The sequence below is a fragment of the Felis catus genome, chromosome C1 (assembly GCF_018350175.1).
Source record: "Felis catus isolate Fca126 chromosome C1, F.catus_Fca126_mat1.0, whole genome shotgun sequence".
NCBI lineage: Eukaryota > Metazoa > Chordata > Mammalia > Carnivora > Felidae > Felis > Felis catus.
This window is the reverse complement of record NC_058375.1, coordinates 163701977-163716391: the sequence shown is the minus strand read 5'-3', so window position 1 is coordinate 163716391 and position 14415 is coordinate 163701977. Positions and strand designations below refer to the sequence as shown.

General features: G+C 42.4%; 1 long non-coding RNA gene across 1 annotated transcript in view; it reads left to right on the top strand.

Annotated features, from left to right (window-relative positions):
- LOC111561873 overlaps positions 1 to 14415 on the top strand; it is a 451344-nt gene that overhangs the window by 269292 nt on the left and 167637 nt on the right. Inside the window, exon 4 of the long non-coding RNA XR_006583326.1 lies at positions 2899 to 3016. This is a non-coding gene — a long non-coding RNA (uncharacterized LOC111561873). The remainder of the gene's footprint in view (positions 1 to 2898; positions 3017 to 14415) is intronic.

The following is a 14415-nucleotide window of genomic DNA, read 5'->3' as shown; positions in this document are numbered from 1 at the left end:
AAGAGCTTGTGTCTTTAATTTCCATGAAGTATCTAGTTCTTCACCCGGTTCTTTCACTTTTTAGCTCAAATGAGAAGGGCCAGTCGTAGCTACGTTTCTCAGACCTAACCGATTCCCTGACACAGGCCAGGCACCACGGAAAACCGGGAAGTTAAGAGATGTCTACTTAAAAGTACAAGCCCACTTAGGATAATGTCGGATTCTATCAAGCAGTTTATGCTGCTACTTTCTCTTGAAGTGACAGCTTGCGGAAGGTGGAAACATGGACTAAGAGCGGCTCGCGGCACAGAGACATTAACGTTTCACGGTTTTTGTGTACCAAAGAAGTAGCAGCCCTGTCCCTAAACTGCTGGAGTGAAGGGTTCCCGGCTGGCATATGTGCAGTGACTCCTCTGCATTGGAAAAGCTGCAACTTGTTAGTACGGTTCCAGTAAACAGAGAGCTGGCCTCACATAGCTAATTAGCTGTGGCCCCGGCTCGCCTGTGCTGGGTAGTGACAGTCTAATCAGAGATGATTGTCATCAGATATCACAGATGTCTCTCCTTGCTGCTCAGCCCAGGCAGGCGCTCGTGCAGTTTGGGGAAGGGAGCGTTAGATGCTGTTCAAAGACACCGGGTCTCTGGGTGTCTCAGCTGCCGGTTCCAGGCAGCTTGTCACTCCTGCCTGCTGCGAGGAAGAAAGCGGGGTTAGGCGAGGGGAGTAGCATACCTGTCGGGTTTTCCGGGAGGCAGTGATGCAATCAGTTTGAAAGGAGCGGTTTCCGAACGAAAAGATATGTAACCGAAGCTACTCGGGACTCTTTTGGAGCCACCTGGGATTCTCGGGGATGACAAATGCTAATTCTCTCAATTTATTATGTATGTTGGAAAAGAAACGTACTTAAAGGGGTAAAGAAACAGGCCTAAAGATTTCCAGGCTGCAATCAAGTTTGTGGTAAGAAAAATAAGGCACGATGCAGAGAGGTGAGACTTTAACCATAAGGCAGGAAACTGATGGCCCTTCGGGGCCAGTCCTCTGCCTCTCATGCTCAGCCTGTCCTGCCCACTCCACCCCCACAAGCTTGTAATACCCTCCCCTGGTTTCTGACCCCTCTCCCCAGCCTCCTGTTACCCCTTGGAAGTCCTGGCACTTCCTCTCACCAGGGCTGCTGGTCATCTTCCACCCCGAAGACCTTCAGCCTCCCAAACTTCTCTCCGAGATGCAAATGGCCACCCTTCCGCCCTCACCTTCACCACCATCCATGTGGCTTCTCCAGCACTCTGCTTTCCCAGCTCTTCTTGGGCTCTGCCCAGGGCCCCCTTCCTTCCTTCATCCCTAACACTGGAGCCTCAGGGGTTCCATCCCGGTCCTTGTCTAGTGCCCTCTTCAGCTACCGTCTCCTTCCAACCTCCTCCACAGCTGTGGCCTCAACCGCCAAGCCCACTCTAGAAATGCCCTCATCTTCCTCCCGGGCTCTCACTTAACGCATCACGTCGTTATTGAACGTATTCTCTAAATATCCCATGGACGCCTCATACTTCACCTGCCCCAGACTACAAACTCCTCTCTCCTGGGGCCCCGCCTGTCCTCATCCTTTGGTTCTCCCTCTAAGCCAGGTCCTCCATCATACCTGGTGAAGGCTTCACTCTCTCTGGGGTCACCTGAGTGAAATCCGAAACCCCCGTGAGCCCCTGCTTCCTTTTACTCCTGAGGCCCCGGCTCTCCAAAAGCCAGGCGGTGTCCTCCCCCTCTTCCTCCATGCCTCCGGATTCATTCCTTCCTCTCCATTTTCCCTGTCTCTGGCCTTTGTTATCTCCCTGCTGGGCGGTACTCTTGGCACGGATATGCCCTTCACCCCGCATCCAGCATGGTGTTTCTGGAATGCAATCCGACCCTGCCATTCCCGTATTCAAAATTGTCAACAGATCCCTAAACGCTGAGGAAAGCCCTGGGTACGAGGCTCCGTCAGTGGACCTGCGTGTTGCTGTCCCCCCCCAGCACGGTGGCTGCGGCTCTCCCACGGCTCCACGCCCCTCCCTCCCGCTCCAGACACACACCTGGTCCCAGTCTGGTCCCGTCTTGGCATATTTCCTAAAATGCGTTTCCCTGTTCTACTCAGCAGAGTAATCGCAGACTCACCTCAGAGGTGTCCTTCCTCGGAAGCCTTGTCTAATGTTTCTAGAAGAAGAAAATGCCTCTTCCTAAATGCTCCTGGCGCCACATTTCCATACTTCTGTTACAGCTGTGGTTACATTCCTCGGAATGGTGATATCTCTGCCTACTCCTCTTGACCGGGAATCCCCGGAGGGCAAGGAATGTTTATCTCTGTGACTCTTCATCTGGCCGGGTGCCTGGCACCCCGCAGACCTTTCGATATTTGTTAAATGAATGAACGAAATAAACGCGAGGACGAATGAACGAGTGAATGACTAGAAACGTATCATTGCACAGGGTCAGGTAGGCCTAAGACTAACATCTTGAAGGTTTCTTCAACTTTCCACGGAGGCTCGGGGAGCTCGGCCTATGTCAAAACGAGAACCGGGGCGCCTGGGTGGCTCGGTCGGTTAAGCGTCGGACTTCGGCTCAGGTCATGATCTCGCGGTTCGTGAGTTCGAGCCCCGCGTCGGGCTCCGTGCTGACAGCTCGGAGCCTGGAGCCTCTTCGGATTCTGTGTCTCCCTCTCTCTCTGCCCTTCCCCCACTCGGGCTCTGTCTCAGTCTCTCAAAAACGAATAAAAACATTAAAAAAAAAATAAGAAACGAAACGAGAACACAAAGAGAAGTTGTAATACTAATGGTAATAATAACCGCCATTTGTTAGGCACCTACTGTGTGCCAGTCACCATGCCAAATTTACATGAATCATCCCATTTAATCCAGTGTAAGTCTTATAAATATAACTCTCTCTCTCTCTTACAGATAAGGAAACCGAGGTTCAAGGCCACATACCTAGGCCTACACTGGCTGCATGGTCCACAAGTACGGTCTTAGGAGTTTTGCGCTTTGGAATTTAGCCTGCAGCAGAGATGAAGAGGAGGTAGGGAGAACACGCTTTGTACTTTCGGGTGGAAAATAAGGTGGAGGGTCTTACTAAAAGCTGGCCGGTCTGTTCCCTCCGCTAAGTATGGCGCCATGCTAGGCTGGCAGTTCTTTCTCTCCATCAGTCAGCGACCTTTCTCAGCTTTGGGGCCACCGGTGAGCCCTTACCGGTGACAGCCACCTTGGAAATTGCAGGCCTTCATTCCTGAGCGTTGCTCAGGAAGGAACTGGGTTGGACAAGCACTGAAATGTGCTGACGTGGAACGGAATCCTTGCCTGGCAAGTTCAACGAGAAGGGGGCCAGAACCCTCGGTTTGCAAACGAAACATTTGCACAGCCCACTTATTGTTTGTTAGATGTGATGTTTTTCACCCCATGGGTTGAATAATGGGAGCCGTGGTGATTGTGGCCCAGGGTAGACAGACCCCACCTGCACACAGCATAAAGAATGCGTGTTAGAGCAAAAGCGAGAAAGAAGGTGGGAGAGTTGTTGAGTTTAAAACTTCTGGATGCTTGTAAATAATATTGAAAGGCTGTTTTCCAACATTTAATTGGGTGAAATATAAGGGTCTTTTTATTTAAAAAAAATTTTTTTTTGGAATGGGGAGGAAGTGCTGGAAAAAATATGTCTTTGGCCTTGGCACTGAAACCATAACGCTCTTGTACCACTCTTCTACCCCCTGCCTTTCTACTATGTTTACTACATTTTTTTTAGCCTCTGGTTTGAACTTTATCCTGTCAAGTTTCTGGACTTGTAAGCAGTATGCAGCTTCCTAGCAATTGAGGTAGATACGGACTCATTTTAATTCGAACCATTTTGCTGGGCTCATTGAAAACAACAATGGCCTTCAAAAGCCACAACACTGTTAAAAGCACGGTAAGGACCGGGGAGGACCACTAAAGGCTCCTGATTTGAGTGTGAGTTCGTAAGTTTAATAATACGTAATCGATTATTTTTACAGGGGAGTATTTTTTTTTAAATTTTTTTTTCAACGTTTTTTATTTATTTTTGGAACAGAGAGAGACAGAGCATGAACGGGGGAGGGGCAGAGAGAGAGAGGGAGACACAGAATCAGAAACAGGCTCCAGGCTCCGAGCCATCAGCCCAGGGCCCGATGCGGGGCCAGAACTCACGGACCGCGAGATCGTGACCTGGCTGAAGTCGGACGCTTAACCGACTGCGCCACCCAGGCGCCCCTGGGGGAGTATTTTTTTCAGCCCTGTGGTTATGTGATAGAAAAATAAAAGCCAAATATGTGTGGCCAAGGAAATAAGAATAAGTAAAAGGGTCTAAATAAGCTAAGGCCGATATCAACTCTGTACATAACCGGATCGAGTAATACTATGATCACAATGCACTGTTGTGGCGCCTTGCAGTTTAGAAAGGGCTTTCATATAGATGGTCAGTTACGTATGGCCTATAGGCCAAGCTTATGAGGTTGGCAGATAAGCATCATCATCCCCATTTTTAAAAAAGATAACTGAGGTTCAACAAGAGGAAGTAACTCTCCCAGTACAGGTCGGTTCTCTGAAGCCTAGTGCTTTCTCGCCCCTAGAATCACACAGCGTCCAATGTGCATGGGCCTGTGTGTTCTAGAAGCTGCTCTCAGAATGCAGACTCAGGTTTCATTCTGTAGCAGGGTAAAACAGTAAGCAAAGTCAAGATTGTGCAAAAGTTGCATTTCTGGTCCTAAAGCCTGGTTTAATAAAAGCAAATCAGCCTTGATTATTGCCTAAGTAAATGAAAGTGTTAATTAATCTCGCCTCCCTGGTCAGAAAGAAAAGCCTGTGAAATTCAAACATACCTGAGGAATGTGAACAGGCAGCTGTGAACTTGTGACAAGGGTGTAGGCACATTTGCTGTTGTTTGCCCCGCGCGCAGTGTGGAGACCGCAAGATAGTAAACACTTAACAAGTGTGGGAAGGAATAAAGGAGGGGAAGAGAGAGAGAGAAAAAGAAAGGAGTGAATGAAAAATTAAAAGAAGGAGAAGAGGAAGGAGGGAGAGACTTCATTCGCTAATTGGCTGCATTCAAGGTGAATATGAACGAAGGCATGGTTTGGAGAGTTGCCAATTTGTTCTTCCTGCCTCAGCCGTTAGCTGACTGCCTTTCATTAAGTATGAATATATATCCACATTCGTAGATAAGTCAACAGTTCCATATACACCCACACCTTCTAACACATGCGTGCGCGTGCACACACACACACACACACACACACACACACACTCTCTCTCTCTCTCTCACGGAGCTTCCTGCCTAGCACAAAGGGTCAAACAAAGGTGCGATCGAAGAGGAGGATGAAAAGATTGCAGACGAGGAGGGGATAAGAAGGCACATTTCAGTCGGGAGTTCTATTTCTTTGACTAATTAACATGATAAAATTGAAACGCCCACGTATGCCCGCCCACGGAGTTTCCATAACTTGGAAAGTGTAAGGCGGCGACGTTTTGCCGCAACGGGGTTAAAAATATTCACCGCCATGTGAGAGATGCTTAAAATGAGAAGCTTGCTACAGATCCTCACGGGGGAGAAAAGAGCCCAACTTCAGAAGACGCTGGCCAAATTATGACCCGTTTCCAACAGAGGGATCCACCTTAAGAAAGGTCCAGAGAGCTCAACAGAAACCAAATACAGTAAGAGGAAGTTGGAAGTGTGGGTGTCAGGCTGTCAGTAATCTGACAGCTAACGTAACTACCCTCTAATCCAGCCAGCTCCAGCCACGCTCTCCGCTGACACCGCCAGGACTGACTGACAGCTGAGGAGCAGGCACTTTTTACAGGCTCAAGTGACATCCAGTCTATTAAGGCTGACAAGCACAAAGCAGAGATTTGCCCTGAATGGTTTGGTACTGAAGCCTAGTAAAGGGGTTATTGGAAAGGTCTTAGAGAAAGTGTCAGACTCCCGCTCAGATGATAACAATATTGTAATGATGGGACTGGACAATGAAGGGCTATGATTGCCCATACGGGCGGTTAGACTGTAGGCGAACGGGGAAGGCTGAGAAGGAGCACACAGAAGCCGACGGATTCCCCGAGGCCCGCGCACCACCATTTGAGGAGTTGCTTTTGGCGATGTGTTCGCCTGGGCCTGGAGACGGTTTCCCAAAGTTGCATATTAATGGTGTCGTCTGCCCGGCACGGTGGTGGGGGTGAAAACTAGGCAGTGAGGGGGGGCTGGGCGTAAACCAGGCAACACGTGAAAGGACTGTTTGCCTGGGTCACCCCTCAGTTCATCGAGAGGCGTTGGCAATATTTTCCAGAAGGAGATGAATGGTAATATCCGGACTACCGCTTTGCTTATTAACTCCGGCTGAAAAGTATATTAGCAAGTGCAGCGACATCACCGTGATGATCGTCGCGGCTGGTTTTGACTGCACTGGCTCCGGCAGGCGCCAGGCGCGTGCCAAGCACAACGCCCAGAATTTCTTCAGCGGGCTTTTCTCCGAAGGACGGTAAAATGAATTGTTTTTCCTGAGTGTCATTTCGGAGTTCTCTCTGCGAAGTAAAGAAAAAAGGGCACATATCATAATCCTCTTTTATTCATAGGAAAATGTCCAGCAATGAAAAAATAAATGCCTGGCGCATCGGGGCCCCAGGTCCCTGTCCAGACATTCTGCCCAACGTCCATTCCGCCCACTCATTCTGACATTCGTGCCTACCAGTTGTGAAAGAGTTTAAACATCACCAGCTGGTGACGCCCATGATGTAAAAATTCACAAGAAAATTTCAGACTTTGTTCTTAGACTCCCAAGTTTACTTTTTCAAAATTTTTCTCAAAAAGTTAACTGCTAAAGCTTTTCCCACGTCGAGCATCCTTGGGAGTCCTATACATAAGGAGAGTTGAAGGCTGAGTGTGCATAGATAATAAGAATCTTTAAAATTTGAGAACATAACAAACCCCCCGGACCACAACCAAGAAAACAAGATTTTGCCCTTAGAAATCTGGATCTGTCTGCTTGACTTTCATTTAAAATGGCTTCGGTTCTGCTCTGGCTTCTCCCAAGATTTCTCTAAGATTACCCATAAAGAGACCAAAAAAAAAAATGACTAAACTTTATAATACTTCCCAAATGTTAGGAAAGATAGTGATTATTATTTCCAGCATGTGGGAATAATATTCTCAGCACTGTGCCTCCCCCCGCCCCACCACCACCAATGATGCTACAATGAAAAACAAAACTGAGGACTGGCAGTGCTATGCAGCTGAAAACCAATGACACCTGCCATCAAAAAGGTAAATAGGGAAATAATATATTCCTCTCCATCTGTCTGCCCCGTGGCTGAGAAACTAAAAAACTACACCAATCAAAACACTCAGCAGCCATCCCTTCATTAAATGGATGCCACTTTTTAAGTCAACTGGTGTCCTTCTGTCCACTTTCACTGATGTGAATTTTGAGACTTCAACTTCTAGAAAATGATTCGTGAAAGTAAAGGAAGGCTGGAGGTGGTGCTTTGCATTTTTGAAGGCACAGCACACACACACAAAATAACAAAGTTTACATACAGATCGAAGCAGGCAAAAGAATACTAGAAGCAGTGTGAAAGTTTTTTTAAATAGTTTTTGATGCGATAAATAGCTTAGGAGCATAGGAGAATCAGGAAATGGAGAGAGAAAAGGATCCTATGTATGCCCAGCATTGCCAGACAAGATTAATACTTCCCAATACAAATTGGTCTAGTTGTGCATATTCAGCCTCAAGGGGGCTAACAATGGAGCCACATGTTTTCTAAATAACCAAACTATTGACAAACACCACAGCTGGAAGATTTCTGCTGGGCATGAGGTCCAGAAGAAGAAAGAGGCCGTCTGGAATTTAAATCCCACAGAGAGCAGAGCCAGTCCCACTGTGACAAATTGAGGCTGAGGAGATAATGCTAAACCATGAAAGTAAGAAGAAGAAGAAAAGTAGGAGCAAAGAGATAGGCAGTGGAATCTGAGCCAATCCTCCTTCACGGACACTTAAAAGGGCAATGAAATGTCATTAGGGTTTGTAAAGCTCCAACGTATTCCTGGGAATCTAGAAGTCCATGTACAAGTATAGGACTGGGCACATGCTTAGGAATAACCTGAGAAGGCCCTAACCACTCATCTCTGGCTGACTTGGAGGGTCTGCACAAGCAGGAAAGTGAAGCCTAAGGCAGAGTTGTCAACTGCCTGGCTCAGCGTTGAAGGTGTTCCCCCAAATACACACAGAATCCCTCAGCAAAGATGGAGAGGCTTGTTGTTCTAGACATTTAAGAAAATCTCTCTCCGATCGTTACTGACCACTGAGATGACTGAGCAGAGATTTCAATAGCCACACGTGACAAATAACATAGACTTTATGGAACAATTCAGATGTCACTAAATAGATAACAACAACTACATCAAGCAGCAATATCGACAAGTCCTGAAGAGAGGGAAACATCTGATTTCTAGAGAACATCAGAGTATGTAAAATGCCCAGTTTTCAAGTAAAAACTAAAATACATGCAAAGAAACAAAAAAATATAACCAGTATACAGCAACAACAAAAAAGCTATCAATAGAAGTGGTCTCTGAAAAGACTCAGATGTTGGACTTATTAGACAAAGACTTTAAGTCAGGCATTTTAAATCTATTTAAAAAAAACTCAAGGAAACCATGTCAAAAAAAAAAATTAAAAAAAAGCATAAGAACAGTGTCTCACCAAATATATAATATTATTGAAGAGATAGAAATGGTAAAAAAAAAATCGTGGGGTTGGAAAGTATAATAATTTAAACCAAAAATTCACAAGGTAGGCTCCACACTGGAATTGGGCAGGCAGTAGAAAGAATCAGCGAACTTGAATACAGGTCAATTGAGATTATCCAGTCTGAAGAACAGAAAGAAAAACGAATTTTACAAAGTGACCATAGCCTCAGAAGCTCAAAAAACATCATGAAGCACAGAAACATCCACATAATGGTCGTCCCAGAAGAAAATTAAGAGAAAGGGGTAGAAAGAATATTTGAATAAATAATGGCAGGAAACTTCCCAAATTTGATGAAAAGTATTAATATATACATCCAAGAAGCTCAATGAATTCCAGGTAGAATAAACTCAAGAGATTTATGCCTAATAAACAAATCGTTCAGAGACCAAGGGAAGATCTTGAAAGCAGCAAGAACAGCACACGCTCGTCACGTGGAAGTGGTCATTAATACAATTAGCAGCTGATTTCTCATCAGAAACCATGGAATCCAAATGGCCGTGGGATGACATGTGCACTGTTGAAGGAAACAAAGCTGTCAATCCAGAATTTCATATTCAATAAAACTATCCTATAAAAATGAAGGAGAAAATAAGACAAAAATATAAACAACAGACAGACCAAGTAAAAGTTTCTAAATAAGCAACCATCAAAAGGGTCTATTGCTATGAATAAAAACTGAGAGCCTTTTCTGCTAGCCGGTCTCCTTTCCAAGAAATGCTAAAGGGAATTCTTCAGGCTGAAATGCAAGGACACCAGATCGTAACTCAATTCAACCTGAAGAAATAAAGCAAACTAGTAAAAGTAACTATATAGGTACATATATAAAAGACAGAAACAATGTACTTTGTGTTTCTCACTACTTTTCCCGCCATCTGATTTCAAAAATGGCTTCCTAAATCAATCATTATAAATAGGTGTTGATGTGCACAACATGTATGAAGATGTAATTTGTGACAAAACCAGTATCAAGGAAAGGAGCAATGGAGCTACTTGTGTGTGTGTGTGTGTGTGTGTGTGTGTGTGTGTGTGTGTATATACACATATATGTGTGTGTGTGTATCTATATATATGTGTGTGTGTGTATATGTGTGTATGTGTGTGTGTGTGTGTGTGTATATATATATATATATATATATATATATATATATATATATTATTGTCAAATTGGTTTCCATACAACACCCAGTGCTCATCCCAGCAGGTGCCCTCCTCAATGCCCATCACCCACTTTCCCCTCTCCCCCACCCCCATCAACCCTCAGTTTATTCTCAGTTTTTAAGAGTCTCTTATGGTTTGCCTCCCTCCCTCTCTGTAATTTTTTTTTCCCTTTCCTCTCCCCCACGGTCTTCTGTTAAGTTTCTCAGCATCCACATATGAGTAAAAACATGGTATCTGTCTTTCTCTGCCTGATTTATATCACTTAGCATAATACCTTCCAGTTCCATCCACGTTGCTGCAAATGGCCAGATTTCAATCTTTCTCATTGCCAAGTAGTGTTCCATTGTATATATAAACCACATCTTCTTTATCCATTCGTCAGTTGATGGACATTTAGGCTCTTGCAATGGAGCTATTTGGAGCAAAGTTTTGTCATTTAAGTTAAGTTGGCATTAATCAGAACTAGATTATTATAAATTATTATGTTAATTGCAATCTCTAGGGCAATCACCTTAAAGAATATATAACAAGAAAGGTGGTTAAAATGGTACAATAGAAAATATCTATTTAACACAAAAGAAGACAGTAATGGAGGAATGTAGAAACAAAAAACACACGACATACAGAGAACAAATAAGAAAATGAGAAACATAATCCCCTTTATCAATAATTACATTAAATGTGAATGATCAAACTAATTAAAAAGCAGATATTGGCAGAATCGATTAAAAATAGCATGATTCAACTACATGCTGTATAATTTTTTAAAGTTTATTTTATTTATTTTGAGAGAGAGAGAGAGAGAGAACACATGGAGGGGCAAAAAGAGAGGGAGAGAGAGAGAATCCCAAACAAGCTCCGCACTGTGAGCCCAGAGCCTGATGTGGGGCTCAAACCCACAAACCATGAGATTATGACCTGAGCCAAAATCAAGAGTCAGATGCTAAGCCACTCAGGTGCCCCATGAGCCTCCCAGGCACCCCTCAACTACATGCTGTCTAAAAGAGACACACTTTAGATAGGACGACATGAGTAGGTTCAAAGTGAAACGTTGAAAAAAAAGATATACCATGTAAACAATGACTCAAAGAAAGCTAGAGTGGCTACACAACATCATACAAAATAGACTGTAAGACAAAAACTGTTCCTAGAGACAAAAATTCTGGGTGGCTCAGTTGGTTGAGCCTCCGACTTTGGCTCAGGTCATGATCTCACAGCTTGTGAGTTTGAGCCCCACATCAGGCTTGCTGCTCTCAGCACAGAGCCTGCTTCGGATGCTCTGTGTCCCACTCTCTGCCCCTCCCTCACTTTCACTCTCTCAAAAATAAATAAACATCTTTTAAATTACATTCTATAATGTAAAAGGGTCAAGCCATCAAGAAGATATAATTATAAACATATATGCATCTAACGATAGAGCACCAAAATACATGAAGCAAAAACTGACAGACTTGAAGGGAGAAATAGACAATTCAACAATAATAGTTGGAGACTGTAATATCCCACTTTCTGTCTAGAACAACTTGACAGAAAATCAGCAAGTAGAAGACTTACCCAAACTACAAGCCAGCTATAAAACACAGCTATCAAACAAAGCAAACATCTATGAAACACCCCACCCAACAACAGCAGAATACATATTCTGCTTCTCAAGTGCGTATGTAAATTTCTCCAAAATAGATCATATATTAGGTCATAAAACAAGTTTGAATACACCTAAAAATATTGAAATCATTCCAAGTATATTCGGCAAATACAGTGGAATGAAGTTAAAAATCCATAGCAGAAGGAAATTTAAGTAATTCCCAAATATGTGAAAATTAAACAACACATTTCTAAATAATCAATGGATCAAAGAAGAAATCATAAGGGTAATTACAAAATACGTCAAGATGAGTGCAAATGTATATTCATGATATGCAATGAAAACAGTGTTTAGAGGGAAATTTATAACTGTAAACACCTACTTTAAAAAAAAAGAAAACTCTCTCAAATGAATAGACTAACCTTCTACTTTAAGAAACTAGGGGGGAAAAAAGAGCAAATTAAAAACCAAAGCAAAAGGAATAAAGGAAGTAATAAAATTAGAGCAGAAAAAATAAATTAGGAGAAAACAATAGAGAAAATCAACAAAACTAAATGTTGGTTTTTTGAAAAGATCAACAAAATTGACAATTAGCTATATGGACTAAGAAAAAAAGAGGACTCAAATTGCTAAAAAAAAAAAAAAAAAAAAAGGAAACATCACTACTGACCTTACAAAAATAAAGGAAACATCACTACTGACCTTACAAAAATAAAAAGATAAGGGACTACTTTGAATACTTGTATGTCAATAAATGGATAACCTAAATGATAGAATCCTAGAAAGGCAAGAAACTAATAAAACTGTTTCAAGAAGGAATAGAAAATCTTAACAGACCAGTAGCGAGTAAAATAATGTAATTAGTAATCCAAAAGTTTCCCACAAAGAGAAGTCCAGAACAAGATGTCGTCAGTGATGAATTCTATTAAACATTAAAGAATTAACACAAATTCTTCACAAACCCTTCTTTTTTAATTTTTTTTCAACGTTTTTTATTTATTTTTGGGACAGAGAGAGACAGAGCATGAACGGGGGAGGGACAGAGAGAGAGGGAGACACAGAATCGGAAACAGGCTCCAGGCTCTGAGCCATCAGCCCAGAGCCTGACGCGGGGCTCGAACTCACGGACCGCGAGATCCTGACCTGGCTGAAGTCGGACGCTTAACCGACCGCGCCACCTAGGCGCCCCACAAACCCTTCTAAAATACAGGAGAAGAAGGAACACTTCTCCAGTTATTCTATAAGGCCAAACACATCACAAGAAACAGAAACTACAGATTAATATTTTTAATGAAAATCCTCAAGCAAATACTATCAAACTGAATCAGAAACATACAGAGAGGATTATATGCCATGACTAAGTGGGATTTATCCCAGGAATGCAAGGTTGGCTCAACATATGAAAGTCAATCACCATAATACACCATATTAATAGAATAAAAATCAAAACCCACAGGATTATCTCAATAGACACAGAAAAAGTATGGGACAGAATCTAATATTCTTTCATGATAAAAAGACTCAATAAGTTAGAAGGGAAATTCCTGAACCCGATAAAAGGTCTCTACAAGAAAGCTCACAGCTATATCACACATACAGTGGAAAGACTGAATGCCTTCTTCCTAATATCAGGATTAAGTCAAGGATGCTCACTCTTGCTTTTACCAATTTTTTTCAACACTGTAGTATGTGTCCTAGCTAGAAAAATTAGTCAAGAAAAATGAAGTTAAAAGGGAATATTGGGAGGGAAGCAGTAAAACTGTCTCTATTTGCAGAAGACATAATGTTGCACCTAAAACACACTAAGGAATAACAAAAAAATTTTATAGGCAATAAACAAGTCCAGCAGGTTGGTGGAATACAAGATTAATCTGCAAACATTAGTTGTATTTCTGTGCACCAACAATGAACAATCCAAAAATGAAATTAAGAAAACAGTTCCTTTAATAAAAGCAGCAACAGAATAAAACAGGAATAAGCTTAATACTTAAAACATCATTGAAAGAAATTGAAGAAGACCTAAATAAATGGAAAAACATCCATTGTAATGGATTAGAAGATTTAACAGTGTTAAAAGAGCAATACCCTTCAATCTGATCTATAAATTAAATGCAATACCAATCAAAATTTAAGCTACCCTTTTTGCAGAAATTCACAAACAGATCCTAAAGTTTGGAAAACACAAGAGATCCATAATAGCCAAAACAGTATTGAAAAAGAACAAATTGTCCATCACAATTCCCAATTTAAAAATGTACCACAAAGCTACAGTAATCAAAACCGTGTGGTACTGCCACAGGTTGGACTTACAGATCAGGGTCCTAGAACTGAGAGTCCAGAAATAAACCTATATGTTTGTGGTCAATTGACTTTTGACAGTGGATCCAGGGCCATTCAATAGGGAAAGAAGTCATCGGAACAAACGATGCTAGAACAACTGAATATCTACAAGCAAAAGAATGAAGTTGGACCTTATCTCATACCATATGCAGAGATGACCTTAAAATGTATCAAAGACCTCAGTAGAAAACTATAAAATTCTTAGATATAAACACAGGTATGATTCTGCATGACCGTGGATGAAACAACATTGTCATAGATATGACACCTAAAACCCAAACAGCCAAAGAAAAAATAGATAAATTTGATTTCATTAAAATTAAAACCTTTTATGCTTCAAAGGCAAGAAGCACATGAAAAGATGCCCACCATCATTACTCATTAGGAAATGCAAAACTACAATGAGATACACTTCACATCTACTGGAATGACTATAATTTTTTAAAAATTAGACAATAACAAGTATTGGCAAGATGTGGAGAAATTGCCTTATATCTTGCTAATAGGGATGAAAATGGTGGGGCTGCTATGGAAAATAGTTCGCAATTCCTTAAAAAGTTAAACATAGAGGGGCACCTGGGTGGCTCAGTC